Here is a 16,941-nt window from a genome sequence, read left to right on the forward strand (position 1 = left end):
TCTGATATTGCTAGGCAACCTTCTTGTAAACTAGCAATGTAATCCTATGTAGAGTTACTCCAGTCTAATTTCAATGGTTTTAGGTTGGAGTAAATCTTCGTAGGATTGCACTGTACGTGGAACCCATCTAGTGTGGTCATATTATGCCTCTATCACATGCTTGATTATTGACTTTCTAAAAAAGAAATCATGAAGGAATGTAAGACAGGATCATTGCAAACTAGTTAAAAACCAGGAAAGCAGAAAATCTCCAGATGACCAAAGGCAGCTTGGAATAAGGACGACTATTGATTTTCAGGCATCTCCTTTCAAATGGTTGTTTCTCATCCAGCGAGTCTGACTTGCGCAGCCCACGAACGTGCGACTGGCCGAAAACTGGCCGGCCTGGCCCAGGCTGGGGTCGCTCTCTGGGATCTGCTAGGTTCACATGCTAGCTGGGCGGGATTCAGCTGGAAAACATCAGGGTTTTGTTAACAAGCAATTGCCAATATTGAAACGTACAGGATTTATGTCTGGCGAGGTCATTCGTTTTGTGGGTGGCAAACTTCCCTCTGGGGATGTATCAGACAAAAGTGCGTTGACTTTTATTTGGACAGGGGGATAAGGAGGGAGATTTAAAAAAAATTCAGTTTGTGTATGTTTTGAAATACTGAATTGTTTGGCTTGATCCTGTATGGTACAGTGAAATAAAAATTAGAATACTGATCAGGAAGTGAAAATGCCCCTGGAGCAAGCAGAACCAAGGGGCTCATGAAGTGTTAGCAACGCCACAGGGGCTGTTCAGTGCGGATGGATTTTCTTTGTTGCCCAGTTCTTAGTTAAGTGGCCCTTGTGGCACTGCCACCACTACAGGGACCGCTCGGCCTCCATTGTTCCTGGCCACAGAGGCTCTCCAGGGCAGCAGCCCGGCAGGAACTTTCAGAGGAAGCTAAATGGACATTCCACCCTGGATTTCTAGCCTACCTAAACAGCATTAGAGTTTCTCTACACGAGACATCTGACACGTGAAGAACACATGTTACGAGATGCAATGTTCGCTGGGAAAGGTAGTTTAAAAAGACAGAGCTAGCGGCAGGGCAAAGGCTTGCGATACGCTGGAGCTGTGTGAAGGGGCTGTGAAATGCCAGAACGGAAACTTCAGCCCGTTAGAACCTCTCCATGTCCAAGCCTTGCTCTGGAAGGCAGCTTCAGCCCATTTTCATTCCTCGCTGCCCTCTGGTTGTGATCCCGCACAGTTTTAGACGGAGAGGAGAAATTAACAGCCTTCAGGAAGGCAAAGAAGAAATTATGAAATTAACAAATCCTCTGAGGAGCGATCTCCGCCAGCTCTGTCTTTTAAAACTACACTCCCAAGCGAACATTGTGTCTCCCTACACTTGACGAACACGTACTGAGGTGTCTCGTGTAGATAGACTCTTAGGCATATCAGCTGGATGGGTCTTAAATCTTAGTCTTCCCAAAATGCAGCAAACATTGACTGCTAGAAAAGAGACTAGTTACATCGGCAAAGGAGTTCCCTGGGATAAATATCTTCACTGACCTCCTTCCCTCCCTGGCCAAAAAGCATCAGACCAAAGGCGTGATGTCTTTTCTGGGGGTTCATCAGCGTTACCTTTTAAATTAACTCAAAATCATGATTGCTTTACAGCAATAAAATGGAATAATGACAGTAGTAAAATCACATTGCCCCACAGACTGGGCTACCAGAGACCCAGTAAGGAAAAGGTTGCTGGATGAGGATCAGAGAGGCTTCTCTTCACACCCCCATCCCACCATGAATGTGGTGTGGTATAGTGGTTAGAGTGCTGGAACAGGATATGGGTTCAAATCCACTCTGGCTCAAACCTTACTAGGTGACCTTGAGGTAGACACTCTGTCTCTCGTGGCATAACTGTTGGAAATGTTTTACAGAATGAATAAAGCACGCAGCAGAATAATGTAGCTGAGATATGTGTGTTTCTAAGAAAAGAAGATATTTAGTTTCTAAGAAGAAGTTTACTTCTAGAATAAAGGGAGTTACATGAAAAGAAAACAACAGCCTAACTAAACTCCATCTTGCTTCTTTATTCTCTCTCTGTCTCAACAACTCTCTGTCTCTCTACTGCTCCGAGAAGAAGAAACTGGAAGTTTCCGCCAAAGCTTCACTCCTTTTGGCGGGAAGAGTCTACACCTCATTGGCGTTATGCTTAACTTGCTCTCATTGGCCCACAGAAACTTCAGCTTAAGTCTTTCATGACAGAAGGAATGACATTTGCAAACCCCAACAGTAACCGACTTCACAGAGTTGCGGAGAGGATAATATTGCGGGAAGAGAACCAGGCACTCCCTCAGCTCCTTGGCAGAAGGGCAGGATGAAGATTTACTAGATAGCTTTAAGTAAAGTCAAACGGGAAAGTCTGCAAAACTGAATTTCAAATGTCTACTAGAAATGTGAGCCTCAAGCCAGATTGACTAAAAAGCTTCCCTCTTACTGGCTGCGTTTCAAGCTGGCTTGATTAAGTGAAAATGAGCTAAGACTCCACACGCAAATACATCAGGTTGGATCCAACTTCTGAGTAAAATTGAAGTTTGTATATAAGAAATTCAGTTTGAAACTCTTGGGTGAGTATTTACATTTTTATTTACCACCGTGGAGAAATTTTAAAGATCAGTAAACAACACGACGTTGTTCTTAACTTGGTTATGTTGCCTTACACCCTTTCCTTATAGTGCTGCACAGAGCACGGTTTTATCCCATTTGCTTCATTTTAATGCCATCTGTACAGATTATGAAACATGAACTTTAAAAAGCTGCCAGATACCAAGGTTCTAAAAATGGCATCATTTATCCAGTCAGGGTTTTCTACCTCTGCATATGTGGCACAGTTCTGTCTAATAGCAAACTGTGCAGCAATAAACACACCCAGAGGCAGGTAGTTCATTGGCCTCACTTTTCACGTCACGCTGTTCCCAAACACCTTTCTGAGGTGTCTCTGCAAAATACTCTTGCATATTTCATTTTAAAAAGTTACATTTTGCATAAAGCCAAAATTCCTCCCAGAATGTCAGGTGTATTTTCATACACCACACACACACCACAAACACACCATATTTGAAACACAAAATACACATGTTTACATTATTTTAATGCGGGTTATCTTTAAGCTTCTTCTTTGACTTCAGAGTGTTATGCTTGTGATGGGATTTGGTTGATGAAATCGTGATATTATGTCTGATTTGATTAACTATGGAGGCTCATTTTTAAAAGTTGCAGGGCTTGCCATAGAAAATCAAATTAAATGGTGGCATCAGAAAACGAAGGAAGTGGACAGTAAGGACAAAGAAGGGAAATAATTCTGAGATGTAGCAGCTAGAGGAACAAACTGGTATCAAACTACACTGTAACAATGTGAATATAAGGCAATGTAATTTTATTTTGGCCATACGCTTAGCTTATTGGCACATACTTTCCGAAGCAGGAAAAAGATTCGGATATTTAAGTTGCTTCGGAAAGCTTCGGGTTGAGCGACAGCAGCCACAGTACTTTTCTTGCTCTTTGCAAACAGCAAGAAAAGTGCTGCTTTCAAGCTTCCCGCCACCTTTTTTAAGCTGATGGGAGCGGGGAGGAGGCGGTTGTAGAGAGTGACTTGCTACAACCCCCCCCCCTCCACCCTCCCATTGGGTAAAAAAGGTGTTGGGAACCTTGAAAGCAGCACGTTTCTTGCTGTTTCCAAACATAAAGAAAAGTACTGCGGCTGCTGCCCCTCTACCTGAAGCTTTCCAAAGCACTTTGGAAAGCATTGCTTTGATATTTCTGAATTGGCTCAGCAATGCTGAGGCCAATTCGAAAAGAACAAATCATTCCAAATCAGGCCTGATTTGGTTTAAAAACCCAAACTGGAAACCCAAAGCGCACACCCCTATTCATGACAGCTCTACAACTTTCACACTGCACTCATCAATTTACCATCATTACTCAATTCAGTTTAGGCTCTATATAGATGATGGACATAATTCACAATGGTCAAGTCTGCATCATGTGTCCAAAATTATTTTAAGGGTCATCATATCTGATGATGCTATTACAGTGCTGGTGTAGCTGGTTGTTACATGAATTACTAACAAGGAAACAGAATGAAAAAATCTCAGTCTTAAAGAGACATGCACACAGCAAGAGCAAAGCAGTTCTTAGCTGCACCAGGGATGGTCTTAACCACAGAGCATCCAGGCCAACTTTTCTGGGCCTCAAACTGGAATTCTTGACCTCCCAGAATCCTACTGTTCTGGGACTCAGGCAGCTCCTGGCCACCTTAGCAGCCACTACACGCGCCCATCTCTTCCAGGGCTTGCGTAGCAGCCACTATCCTCACCCCCTTACAGGGGCGGTGGAAGTGATCCTGGGGCCCCATCCTGGACTTTTGCTCAGGGCCCAGAATTACTAAGACCACCCCCTGAGAATATCAGAGACAATTCAATGTTTGCCAAACAAACTTTTGAAAACTGAAATTATTTTCTTTTCAATGTTCATTCTCTAATGAACTTAGCACCTTGATTGCCCAGCTATTTGCTTGTGATCAAAATACGCAAAATGTTTTGAGCAATTTTGTGTCTATGAATTGGCAGCATTCAGTCGGATCAAGAATCAGATCTCAGGTCTGTACAGATGATTAGGCACAGTTAATTAGGTGGGATGGGCCTGGTTCTCAAAAACTGCAACTGAATTTTGCAGGTCAAAGTAATTGGAATGCACTCTCAGTTGTGTGGTAGGGGGTGGAGTTCTTTCAGGGATCTGTCAGCCCCTGGCAATTGGGTCCCTCAAGCCCTCCACAGTTAACACGCAGGTGTGCCAGTTGAAGCAGCTTTATTGAGATCCATACAGTACAGGTGTTCACCCTAAGGTGGCAATTGGCAGAAGTGACAATTCAAGCACAGGCATTACTAATTATAAGGAAAATTCCCGCCCTCCGAGGTCCGCTAACATTCCGGAGCGAAACCCCAAAGAAGTTGCCTGGGAACAGATTAATTTAGACTACATGAAGTACAAAGCAAAACATCCCAGTCTCTGGGAGAAGATACAATATGTGCTGCTAACAGCTCTTCTCCAAGGACACTTGCTGGTAGAAACGAAAGTACATATTTTCAACAGATAACGCAGAGGCCCCTGGCTCTCCTGCCATTAATAGTAGCAATTTAGGCACTCTCAGAAGATCTACACAGAATACAGTATATAACTGGCAAACAGCAATGACCAGTACAAAATGCAGAATACAATCATGGCATGCATGCTGGCATACATGATAGGATCCTTGCAAGAGGTGAAGATCCCCCAATCCTTCAACTTGTCATAATGACAGACATTCTGCTAACCTAATAGAATGGGCAGAGCCTTTGCACCAGTGAGACTTGTTCAGTGGCCCAGGAGCCACTTGTGGCTCTTTGATGGGACACCTGTGGCTGTGCTGAGCATTGTTACCCAATCTGGCACTTGCCCCATATTCCAGAATACAGGCTGGGTCACTGCCTAGTAGGACAAGTGGTGGACAGGTGGTTCCCACCTTGAAACAGCTGCCACTGGAGGGACTAAAGGATGGATAAACTGTGAGCCTCATGCCAGGGAGAGAAGTAAAGGGCACATCCTCTCCAACAACCCACTCCTTCCACCTTTCTCCACAGCCTCTGTGCTTTCATTCCAGCTGCTGCGAGGAGAGCAAGCTGGCTGCAGAGGAGAGACAACAAAACCACCATCGCCACCATGGCAGCCAGTGTTGCGTAATGGTTAGAGTATTGGACTAGGATCTGAGTCGAGTTCCCATTCCCCCAGTAGGGGCAGGGAATCCCCTGCTTTCACTCTCTGCCCCCTGCCTACACTTATCTGGCCAGCAGGGGAAGAAGGCACAGGAATGGGCCTCCCAGGCATGCTCCTGGGGCATCATGACAACATCACTGATGTCCTCTCACCACCCTGGGAGCATTACTGTGCTTCACCATGAGCTGATTTGGTCCCTAAATGAGCCAAATTGAGCCCGTTTGAGGCCAAAAGCAGCCTGCTGTGAAGCTTGCTCACCCCCTGCAGCCAGGCAGTGATGTCACTGGAAGTGCGATAGGCGGAAGTGCCATTGCTGGAAGTGATGTCACCACACAGCCATGGGAGAAGGAAAGAAGGAGGTAAGAACCAGGTCTCCCCCCCCTCCTGCCAGCAGGGTAAGGGGACCTGGCAACCTTAGTTCTGAGAGAACAAGGTTTGAATCCCCGCTGTGCCATGCAAGCTCATTGGGTGACCTTGGGTCAGTCACAGACTCTCACCCTAACCTAGATCACAGGGCTGTTGTCAAGATAAAGTGGAGAAGAAGAGAATGGTGTAAGTCGCTTTGGGTCCCCAATAGGGAAAGAGGTCTAAATGAAGTAAAAATAAAATCCACCCAGAAAAAGAATGAGCTGCCCAGTGGTGGTTTTATTTCCTGGCCTGGTGCTTCCCTTCAGAATGCTCACGACTCAACTTTAGAAGGTTCCTGCAGTGGGAAGTCCAAACATCATTTGCTTCCATTGCTGCTTCCTTTCTCTCTCCCCGGCCTGAGGCCCAGCAGCCTTCATAGGTTGCTATCATCATCAGAGGGTAGGAAAACACAGGAAAACCCTTCCTTCCCCTGCAGAGCCCTCATATAATAATCATGATGATGATGACGATGATGATAACAACAACTGTACTTATATACTGCTCTTCTAGACAGATTAGTGTCCCACCCAGAACGGTGAACAAGTTAATGTTATTATTATCCCCACAATACAGCTGGGGAGCTGGGGCTGCGGGTGGTTTATCCAAGGCCACCTACTGAGTTCATGGCAGGAGTGGGATTTGAACCAGCAGAGTGCTGATTTGCAGTCAAACCACTTAACCACTGTGCTACAGCAGTTGGAAAGAAACTTATTTATTTACATGATTATCTTATCCAATCCAGAATTCTCTAACGTGATTCAGTATAGCTGGATTATACCAGATTGGAATAAATCCAACTATTTAGCCTGATCCTGGATCCTGGATTGCACACCCCTGAAACCTGAGCGATACCAGGTCTTCCATTGGATCAGCTTAGTTTAAAATAATAACAACAACAACAACAACAATAATGTTTTATATACTGCTCTTCTAGACAGATTAGTGCCTCACCCAGAGTGGTGAACAAGTTACTGTTATTATTATCCCCACAATACAGCTGGGGAGCAGGGGCTGAGAGGAGTGGTTTACCCAAGTGGCAGTAGTGGGATTCAAACCAGTAGAATACTGATTCACAGCTGAACCACTTAACCACTGTGCTACAGCAGTCATGTGGTTTGTTTGGTTGATGGTGAATGCCAATGTGGCTCTCCACGAACTGCAGTGCAGAGCAGATACCCCTACCTTCTACATATACTTAGCATAAGATAATAAATAGGTCAGTTGTGCACATATAATGTGCATGCATGTCTTCATAATCTCATTATATTCAGGCAAGAGTAACAGAAGCAGAACTGGACAAGATAACATTGTTCCCCAAGGACAAATGCATTATTCTACGCATCATATGGGAAGTAATAGATCTATAGAGACCACAATAATATATTTTATAATGATGAGCCTAATAGAGTTGACTGTTTCTCAGTGATGGTTCCATGAACATTGGAAGAGTTATAAGACAGGTCTTTAAAAGTACTACTGTGAGACCCAAAGAGTTTGGACAAACAACTTTTTCTTTATGTAACCTCTTAGTGCAATGTAGCTGGGTTTTAAAACTGACTTGACTGTCTCAGCTGAACGAAGGGCCTCATTAAATCACCCTCCAGCCACTACACAGTATCTTACACAAACTTATATTGTTCTCCCCATACACGCACTCCCCTTGCTGCCCACAGCTGTTTTTGGTTTAAGACATTCACGTGGGGTCGGGGGAGGAAAAGCTCCTACAGTACAAAGACGTTCTGCTCTCCAGGTTTATCTCAACATACGAAAATCAAGATATCGAGATGCGAGCTCCTCAGCTTCAAAAGAGAGCAAGTACACATAGCCATGAACTCCACGGCACAAGAGAAAATGGTCCCGTTTTGTAGGGCTGTGCCTGCAGCTCTGTTGATGCAAGGGAATCTGGGCGATGCTTCAGAGCACAAAGCCTGCTTTTATTAGCCATGTGCAGCCTGTCTTAATGGGAGAAAGACACAAGGGCACATGCTGAAGTCAGAAAAAAACCATATCTTCCAATTGCCCTAATTTATCAGGGATAATCTCTATTTTCTCCCCACCACCCTCAACCAGGTAAATTTCACCTGTTATTCTGCCCCTATTATTTCTGCTTCATTCAATTTTTGTTAGTGTGACTTTCTAGAGTTGCATTGTTTAGGATTTGCTAGCTCCGCATGGTCCCTAGACATTCAGTCTCTGCGCTAGTAGATACACCTTATCCCTATGGCACCCATGCATGCACATGAACACTACGGCACTGGGCAATGCCCACTCTGCCACTTCACCCAACACAGCTGCTTAGCTATATGTCTAACTGCTGGCATTATATTTTAGGCTACTTATGTCTTCCTAGCATAACTTAACCCAAGAGAACTATTGTCCTCTTAACTTGTATATCAATGGAGGGCAGACAACTTCAAAGTAACAGAATGCAGTACACACAATCAGTAAACAGCCTGTATTTCCATCGGTGAAATATTGGAGGTCTGCACAAATTACATGTAAAGGCATGCAAAGACCATCTTCAACATGGCCACAAAGCAAAACAACATTTTTGGGGGTGGCCTTCCCCTTATACCTTCTTCGAATGCTGATGATAGATACCATGGCATATTTAAGTACATGGGATATGACCCAATAAATGTATTAAATAGTTAACTATGATTTAATCAAGATACATTCATTAAAAACTATGGACGTTGACTCCTTAGAGAAGCCAATAGGCTACCTATTTACTCTATAAGCCATTCCCCTGAAGGTCAAAGGTGACACAGTGTAACCTTGGTTGTCCACTAGCCTTAAGCAAAATGAAACCAGGGCTGGATCAATGGGGGGGCGGGGGGGGTAGTCTGCCCCCAGCGCCGCCAGGGAGGGGGCGCTGGGAGCAGCTCCCAGCTGCCGGAGCGAGCAGCCAGCAGCATGGGAAGCCGCGCTGCCTTTTGCTTGCCCCACGGGACAGGGGGCGGCCGGCTTGCCGCGCACTCCGTCCTGCAGGGCAGACAAAGAGCAGTGCGGCCACCCACGCCATGCGCCTGTCCCGCGGGGCAGGCGCATGCTGCAGGCAGCCTCACAGGCTCCCGTGCTGCCTTTCGCTTGCCCCGCGGGACAGGGGGCGGCTGGCTTGCCGCGCACCCCCTGTCCTTCAGGGCAGGCAAAAGGCAGCACGGAGGGCTGCAAGGCTGCCCGCGCCATGCGCCTGCCCCACAGGACAGGGGGCAGCTGGCCGCCCCCTCTCCTGTGGAGCAAGCAAATGGCATGGGCGGCTGCGCTGCCCTCCTGTCCCTGCAGGACAGGAGGTGCATGGCAAGCTGGCCGCCCCCTGTCCCGCGGGGCAAGCGAAAGGCAGAGCGGGCGGCTTCCCAGCCCCGCATGCTGCCTCTGGTGCCGGCATGATGATGTCACCCAAATGACGTCATCACGCCGCACTGGGAGTGCGCACGCGCTGCGCGCGCGCAAGCGGAATGGGAAGCGTTGCCCTGGGCACGGGGAATGCTAGATCCGGCCCTGAATGAAACAATACATTTGGGATCACAAACCTCTTAAACTTGAAAGCCCAGCTCAGAGAGATAAGTTCAGACCCCATTGTTAGACTAGAAGCCAGCAGGTGCTTGCTAAACATTTTGTGAGATAGTGTTCGTACCTTAAAGAGACTAAGAGCACTGTGGTTAAGTAGGAATCTTGGTCACCCTTACCTATAATTAGACTTTCTGCCAACAGAATTCTTAGGTGGAAAGAGTCCTGGTGGCGGGGGGGAGTGCCATCAAGTCGTAGCAGACTTATGGCAACCCCTGCTGGGGTTTAAAAGGCAAGAGATGAACAGAGGTGATTGTTTACCATTGCCTGCCTCTCCATAGTGACCTTGGTCTTCCTTGGAGGTCTCCCATACAGTTACTATTGAGCCTGCTTAGCTTCCAAAACATGACAAGATCAGGCTATCTAGGGCAAGGCAGGAAAGAGTCTGGGATATGACATATCTGCCTGCCTGCCAATCCCTTCTGTACAGGTTCCTGTTCTGTGGAGCAGTATAGTAGAGACAGAACCATAACAAGGCCAAGGCACACAGGGGTAGGTAGGAAACATTCTTTAGCATGTGTTTGAATAGCACTTCTGGCACTGCTACCTTGAGGCTAATATCCAGACCTTTCCCCCCACATTCCTATTTTGCAAGTTTGCTTTTCCTAAATTACATCGTAACATCAAAACCATCTTTAGCCAGAGCTGTCCATATTCCATAACTGTACTCAGCCAGCCCCAAAATTTGTATTTAGCATTGATTTAGCATTGCGAGACTTTCTTGAGTATTTCCACCAAAGCATATCTGAGCCCCTCAAAGCCTTTGAGCAGAAAGAACACAAGTAAGCTAACAAGGGCCTGTAATGGTTGTTGTGGGTTTTCCGGGCTGTATTGCCGTGGTCTTGGCATTGCAGTTCCTGACGTTTCGCCAGCAGCTGTGGCTGGCATCTTCAGAGGTGTAGCACCAAAAGACAGAGATCTCTCAGTGTCACAGTGTGGAAAAGATGTAGGTCATTTGTATCTACTCAGGAGGGGTGGGGTTGAGCTGAGTCATCCTGTAAGAGTTTCCCAGGGTGTGGAATGCTAATGGCGGGAGGCTTCACTGTATCCTGAGGAGGTTCTTTTGCATATGGATTGGTACTTGATGTGCTAATCTTCTCTGCAGGGCTATTGTCGGGTGTGGAGTGTTTTGTTAGCCTGGTGTTTTTCAGAACTGGAAACCATGCTCGGTTCATTCTTAAGGTTTCTTCTTTCCTGTTGAAGTTTTGCTTATGCTTGTGAATTTCAATGGCTTCCCTGTGCAGTCTGACAAAGTAGTTGGAAGTGTTGTCCAGTATTTTGGTGTCCTGGAATAAGATACTGTGCCCTGTTTGAGTTAGGCTATGTTCAGCCACTGCTGATTTTTCAGGTTGTCCAAGTCTGCAGTGTCTTTCATGTTCTTTTATTCTTGTCTGGATGCTACGCTTTGTGGTCCCGATGTAAACTTGTCCACAGCTGCAGGGTATACGGTATACTCCTGCAAAGGTTAGGGGGTCTCTACTGTCTTTTGCTGATCGTAGCATCTGTTGTATTTTTCGGGTGGGTCTGAATACTGCTTGAAGATTATGCTTTTTCATAAGCTTTCCCATCTGATCAGTAATTAGGGTTAGGGTTAGCCTGTTTACCAAGGTTCCAGTAAAAGACACTATTGCACTTATTAATCAGATTTTCCCAGAGGATGTAACAGCCTTATTCCACCATTGCCTGACAACCAGTTACTTCCAATGGGATAACGAATTCTATGAACAGATGGATGGGGTGGCAATGGGGAGCCCACTCAGCCCAGTTATAGCAAACTTCTACATGGAACATTTTGATCATTTTGAAAAAACAGCTCTAGAATCAGCACCCCACAAACCTAGTGTATGGTTCCGGTTTGTGGATGATACATTTATCATTTGGAGCCATGGGGAGGAAGAATTGATGGGGTTTTTGAATCATCTCAACAACATCCACCTGAACATACAATTCACCATGGAGAAAGAAATCGAGGGAAAACTCCCATTCCTGGATACCTGGGTCATCCGCAAAGCAAACTTTCAGTTAGGTCACAAGGTCTACAGGAAACCAACTCACACTGATCGGTACCTACACAAAAACTCCAATCACCATCCCCGACAGAAAAGAGGCATAATGAAAACATTAGTGGATCGTGCAAGACGGATATGTGAGCCACACTTTCTCAATGAGGAAATTAATCATCTAAACCACGCACTTCAGGCAAATGGCTACTCCAGAAATGAAATCCGAAGAGCAATCAAACCCAGGATGAATCAAACAACCAAAGAAAAACAGTCTCCCACAGGAAAAGTGTTTTTGCCATATATCAAAGGAATTACTGATCAGATGGGAAAGCTTATGAAAAAGCATAATCTTCAAGCAGTATTCAGACCCACCCGAAAAATACAACAGATGCTACGATCAGCAAAAGACAGTAGAGACCCCTTAACCTCTGCAGGAGTATACCGTATACCCTGCAGCTGTGGACAAGTTTACATCGGGACCACAAAGCGTAGCATCCAGACAAGAATAAAAGAACATGAAAGACACTGCAGACTTGGACAACCTGAAAAATCAGCAGTGGCTGAACATAGCCTAACTCAAACAGGGCACAGTATCTTATTCCAGGACACCAAAATACTGGACAACACTTCCAACTACTTTGTCAGACTGCACAGGGAAGCCATTGAAATTCACAAGCATAAGCAAAACTTCAACAGGAAAGAAGAAACCTTAAGAATGAACCGAGCATGGTTTCCAGTTCTGAAAAACACCAGGCTAACAAAACACTCCACACCCGACAATAGCCCTGCAGAGAAGATTAGCACATCAAGTACCAATCCATATGCAAAAGAACCTCCTCAGGATACAGTGAAGCCTCCCGCCATTAGCATTCCACACCCTGGGAAACTCTTACAGGATGACTCAGCTCAACCCCACCCCTCCTGAGTAGATACAAATGACCTACATCTTTTCCACACTGTGACACTGAGAGATCTCTGTCTTTTGGTGCTACACCTCTGAAGATGCCAGCCACAGCTGCTGGCGAAACGTCAGGAACTGCAATGCCAAGACCACGGCAATACAGCCCGGAAAACCCACAACAACCATCGTTCTCCGGCCGTGAAAGCCTTCGACAATACAAGGGCCTGTAACTTTCATCGTGAGCCTACAAAAACATAGACTGGCAATAGATTATAGAATAGCAATGTTTATGTAATTCCTAGGAGCACAACCCCCACAAGCGCTGTGTATTTTTGGTTTTTCCATAGATGCTCATAAAGTGCTCCTGCAAGGCAACATGACAACTGAAGCAAAAGTAGGTAGAAATTATACCTGCTATTGCATGAGCCAGCCTGATGAATTCCAGGCCGTTTCCAGATGGCTTACCTGCCTCCGGAACGTTGCACCATCTTGCGGGGAAAACGTTTTCCCCGCAAGATGGCACGACGTTCCGGAGGCAGGTAAGACGTCTGAAAACGGCCCTGTTCTTTTCTAGTCAAAACACACACTTCTCAGAGATCTGTAAAACCTCTTCGAAGACAGAAACAACTTTATGGATATTTTCCTTCTTCCATAAACACCTCTTTATGACTAGAATATTTAAAAAGCTCTCCTGTTCTTCTAGATCACCACAATACAACTTCCCATATTTCCTGTTCTTCCAGAAACCAAGCCCCAGTTTGATTCCCGCTTCTCCTTCCTTACAATTCAAAATTCAGCATGGACTCATTTGTCTCTTTCTATCCACTCATTTCCACTAGAATGTCTATAGAATGCTTACCTGAAAAGCCAACAATTATAGCATCTGGTGACCTAACATCCAGTTTCATACACTAAACACTTTTATTATTTTAACTCTCCAGCATTTGTCTTTTTAAAAAAGCTACAAATCTGATATTGGGATCAAAGAGATCCAAATTCCACAGCTGTTTATAAAAAGCAATGAGATTCATTAGACAATAATTTCCTTCTGCTGTTTGTTTGTTGGTGACTAGTTTTGATGCTTTGGTGACTGGCACTGCCAGTTTTTCAACAAAATACAGGAGCAATGATAGGATGCTCTGCAGCTTTCACTAAGGCTGCCAGGTGTCTGTTTTCCACCTGGACAGTCCGGTATTGGACTGTCCAGGGGAAATGGAATGAAAATACCAGACACGCTCCACTTCTGCCCCATTGCGCTTTTAGCAGCCAGCCTCCGCGACTCAGTTGCTGCTGCTGCAGAAGGCAAGCAAGGGAAAAAGAGGCTGCTCCCGTACAAAACTGTATAGAAAGGAGAGAAAAAAACTCACAGGAGCCACAGTATATGAAAGCAATGTAAATATATAATCATAACCAGTTATTTTCTAGTGCTTTTGCTACTTAATATTATAAATCATGTAAGGACAGTTCAATAAAGATAGTCCAGGACTTCCACCGTGTATGTGTATTCTTTTGCCACGGCGTTCAGAAGAATCTTCGCAAAGACTTCTTATGTGAAAGAATAACGGACAAGGTACTAGTCCCAACAAAAATATTTAGCCATGCCCAATCTGGGGCCGGCTAAACACAGATTTCGTCCCCTTCTTCAGGGGCGTGGTTCACAAGGAGAAGGAGAAGATACAACTGCCGCCGTCCAGGTGCTGTGAATATACGCGTCTTTGCTTTTTGATATTGAAGTATAGTGAATGGAACAGTTGTGAACCACGCCCCTGAAGAAGGGGACGAAATCTGTGTTTAGCCAGCCCCAGATTGGGCGTGGCTAAATATTTTTGTTGGGACTAGTACCTTGTCCGTTATTCTTTCACATAAGAAGTCTTTGCGAAGATTCTTCTGAACGCCGTGGCAAAAGAATACACATACACGGTGGAAGTCCTGGACTATCTTTATTGAACTGTCCTTACATGATTTATAATATTAAGTAGCAAAAGCACTAGAAAATAACTGGTTATGATTATATATTTACATTGCTTTCATATACTGTGGCTCCTGTGAGTTTTTTTCTCTCCTTTCTATGCAGAAGGCAAGAAAGCATATCCCTTCAGGAGAGTAGGGCTACCACTCCACCTCTCTGCCTCCTCTTCCCTTCCCTCTGTGTGAAGCGTAGGAACACTCCTCCATGTGGTGTGATGGCATCACTCCTGAAAGTGACATCACGGCACACTGAATGCAGGAGTGTGCATTCACTGCACAAGCACAAGAAAACCTATCCATGTGTTGGAGGAGTGTCCAGTTATTTGGATGGAATCATCCGGCAACACTAGCTTTCACAGTTAAAAAATGCTTGCATTAAACACAGGAAAAATAGTTTTCTGCAGAAACCCCGTTCCCATTATTTTTAATTCACTGCTGTGATTTTAAGGTCACTAATGTCTAACAAAGGTACAGCTTGGGTTAGAAAATATTCTTGGGGCACTTTCTCTTAAACAAACTTTGAAGAACTTTTTGAAAACAAGTTTTATCTCAGACTTTGTTCCAAAGCTATGGTACACTTTTTGGTGATTCCATACACTTTTTGGTGATTCTAAAATTACTCTTTGTCACTTCTGGTTTATACCTGGAAGGGATATAGTAACATCAGCAATGTCACTGGTTGTTGTTGTTTTTTCTCCTCCTGCCGCTTGGAGCAGAGGCAGGCAATGGGACTTGCCAGAGGGAGACTTCCCACCAAGGGTTGCCTCTCGGAGGGAGGGAGGGGGGCATCTGGTACTTATCTTTCTGTTCTTGCACATGCACAAAGCATGCATGCCTTCCCGGCAAGCACAATGACATCACATCCAAAAATGACGTCATCACAGCTGTGCAGCGGGCATGCTTCTGATCTTCATAGGGGCCAATTTTAGGAAGGAAGTGATGTCATCACAGCCAGCAGGAGTGCACCCACTGCATGCTGGCCCAAGAAGTTTTGTACCTCCCAGGCCCCTTCCTCAGGGCCTCCCCCCCGCACCAGCCAGGTGAGTAGTGGTGGGGAGCAGTGTCAGACAAGCTGGCAAGCCAGCCCGCCTGCCATACCTGTGGATGTCTACCTGTTGCGGGGGATGGGAAGTAGTGTGGTTGTTTTCTTGCTTCACTGTGTCTTTGCTGAGCTTTGTTGCTGTTTCTGAGGGACGTTGTTATCAGTGCAGCTGGAAGTGAGTGCTGGGAACCGACTGACCTTGGGAAACTCGGCTCTGCATCTCTCTCAGGGGTTTCCCGCTTTGACGCTATTCAACAGTCTTTTGAATTAGGGGGAGGAGACTGGGGACATAACTTTTCGGGGAGGATTTTTCTTTGGCATTCCAGGCAATTACTCTGTACTGTGCTTTACTAGTATGGATTCCTAATAAAGACCTTCAACTTATACAGCTGTGTCTGATGAAGTGGAGAGTCTGAGAGTGTCCTCTAGCCAGGCCTGACAGATAGAGGGTGGGAGCAGGGGATCCCCCCCACCAGGGAATCTGGCAGTCCTATTCTTACCATAGTAGGAGACCTGGCAAGCCTATGCATGCTACTCCATGTATTTCCTGTTGTGTAAGAGTATATTTATTTATTATCTATTTATAAAATGTATATCCAGCCTTTCTGCCCAGTCAGGGCCACCAAGGCATGATTATAGCAGAGACTGTAATTGAAATCTATGGTAAGAAAGATGGGTCACTGGGGCAATGCCTCAGAAAAAACAAACGTTTCTTCACCTGCTGGTGGAAGACACTTAATAGGATATCAAATTTAAAAGGTTTCCCCACTTTGTCTTGCAAACAAAGAACTGGGAATGTGTTCAATGCCCATGGCTACTTATGGGCATAAAAACTGGATATTCTTGCACACAGTTTTTAATACACTGCTGAGGGCCATTTTTCCCTCTAGAAAAAACTGCTTTGGGACAGAGAAGTTGAAGGATTCTTAACTCTTGCCCCACATGCAGTTTCTAGGGTTGCTGGGGGTCCGTTTTTTTCCCTGGACAGTCTGGTTTTTTTGCCAGATTGTTCAGGGGAAACAAAGTGGAAAAACCAAATGCCTGGTGCAAGCAAACACCCAGGGAATGCCCAATAGGGTTGCCAAGTCCCCTTACCCTTTCCGGGGGGAGGATGGAGACCTGGTACCTACCTGACTTGCTCTTCTCATGCACACACGTGTGTGTGTGGCGTAACATCATTGTACAGGCCGCGTGCCCACCCTGGGAGTGCTCCCGCGCTCTGCAAGGGGCTGAATTGGGCCCGATTCAGCCCCAATTCGGCCAT

Source organism: Eublepharis macularius, chromosome 9 (genome assembly GCF_028583425.1).
Source record: "Eublepharis macularius isolate TG4126 chromosome 9, MPM_Emac_v1.0, whole genome shotgun sequence".
NCBI classification, from domain to species: Eukaryota; Metazoa; Chordata; class Lepidosauria; order Squamata; family Eublepharidae; genus Eublepharis; species Eublepharis macularius.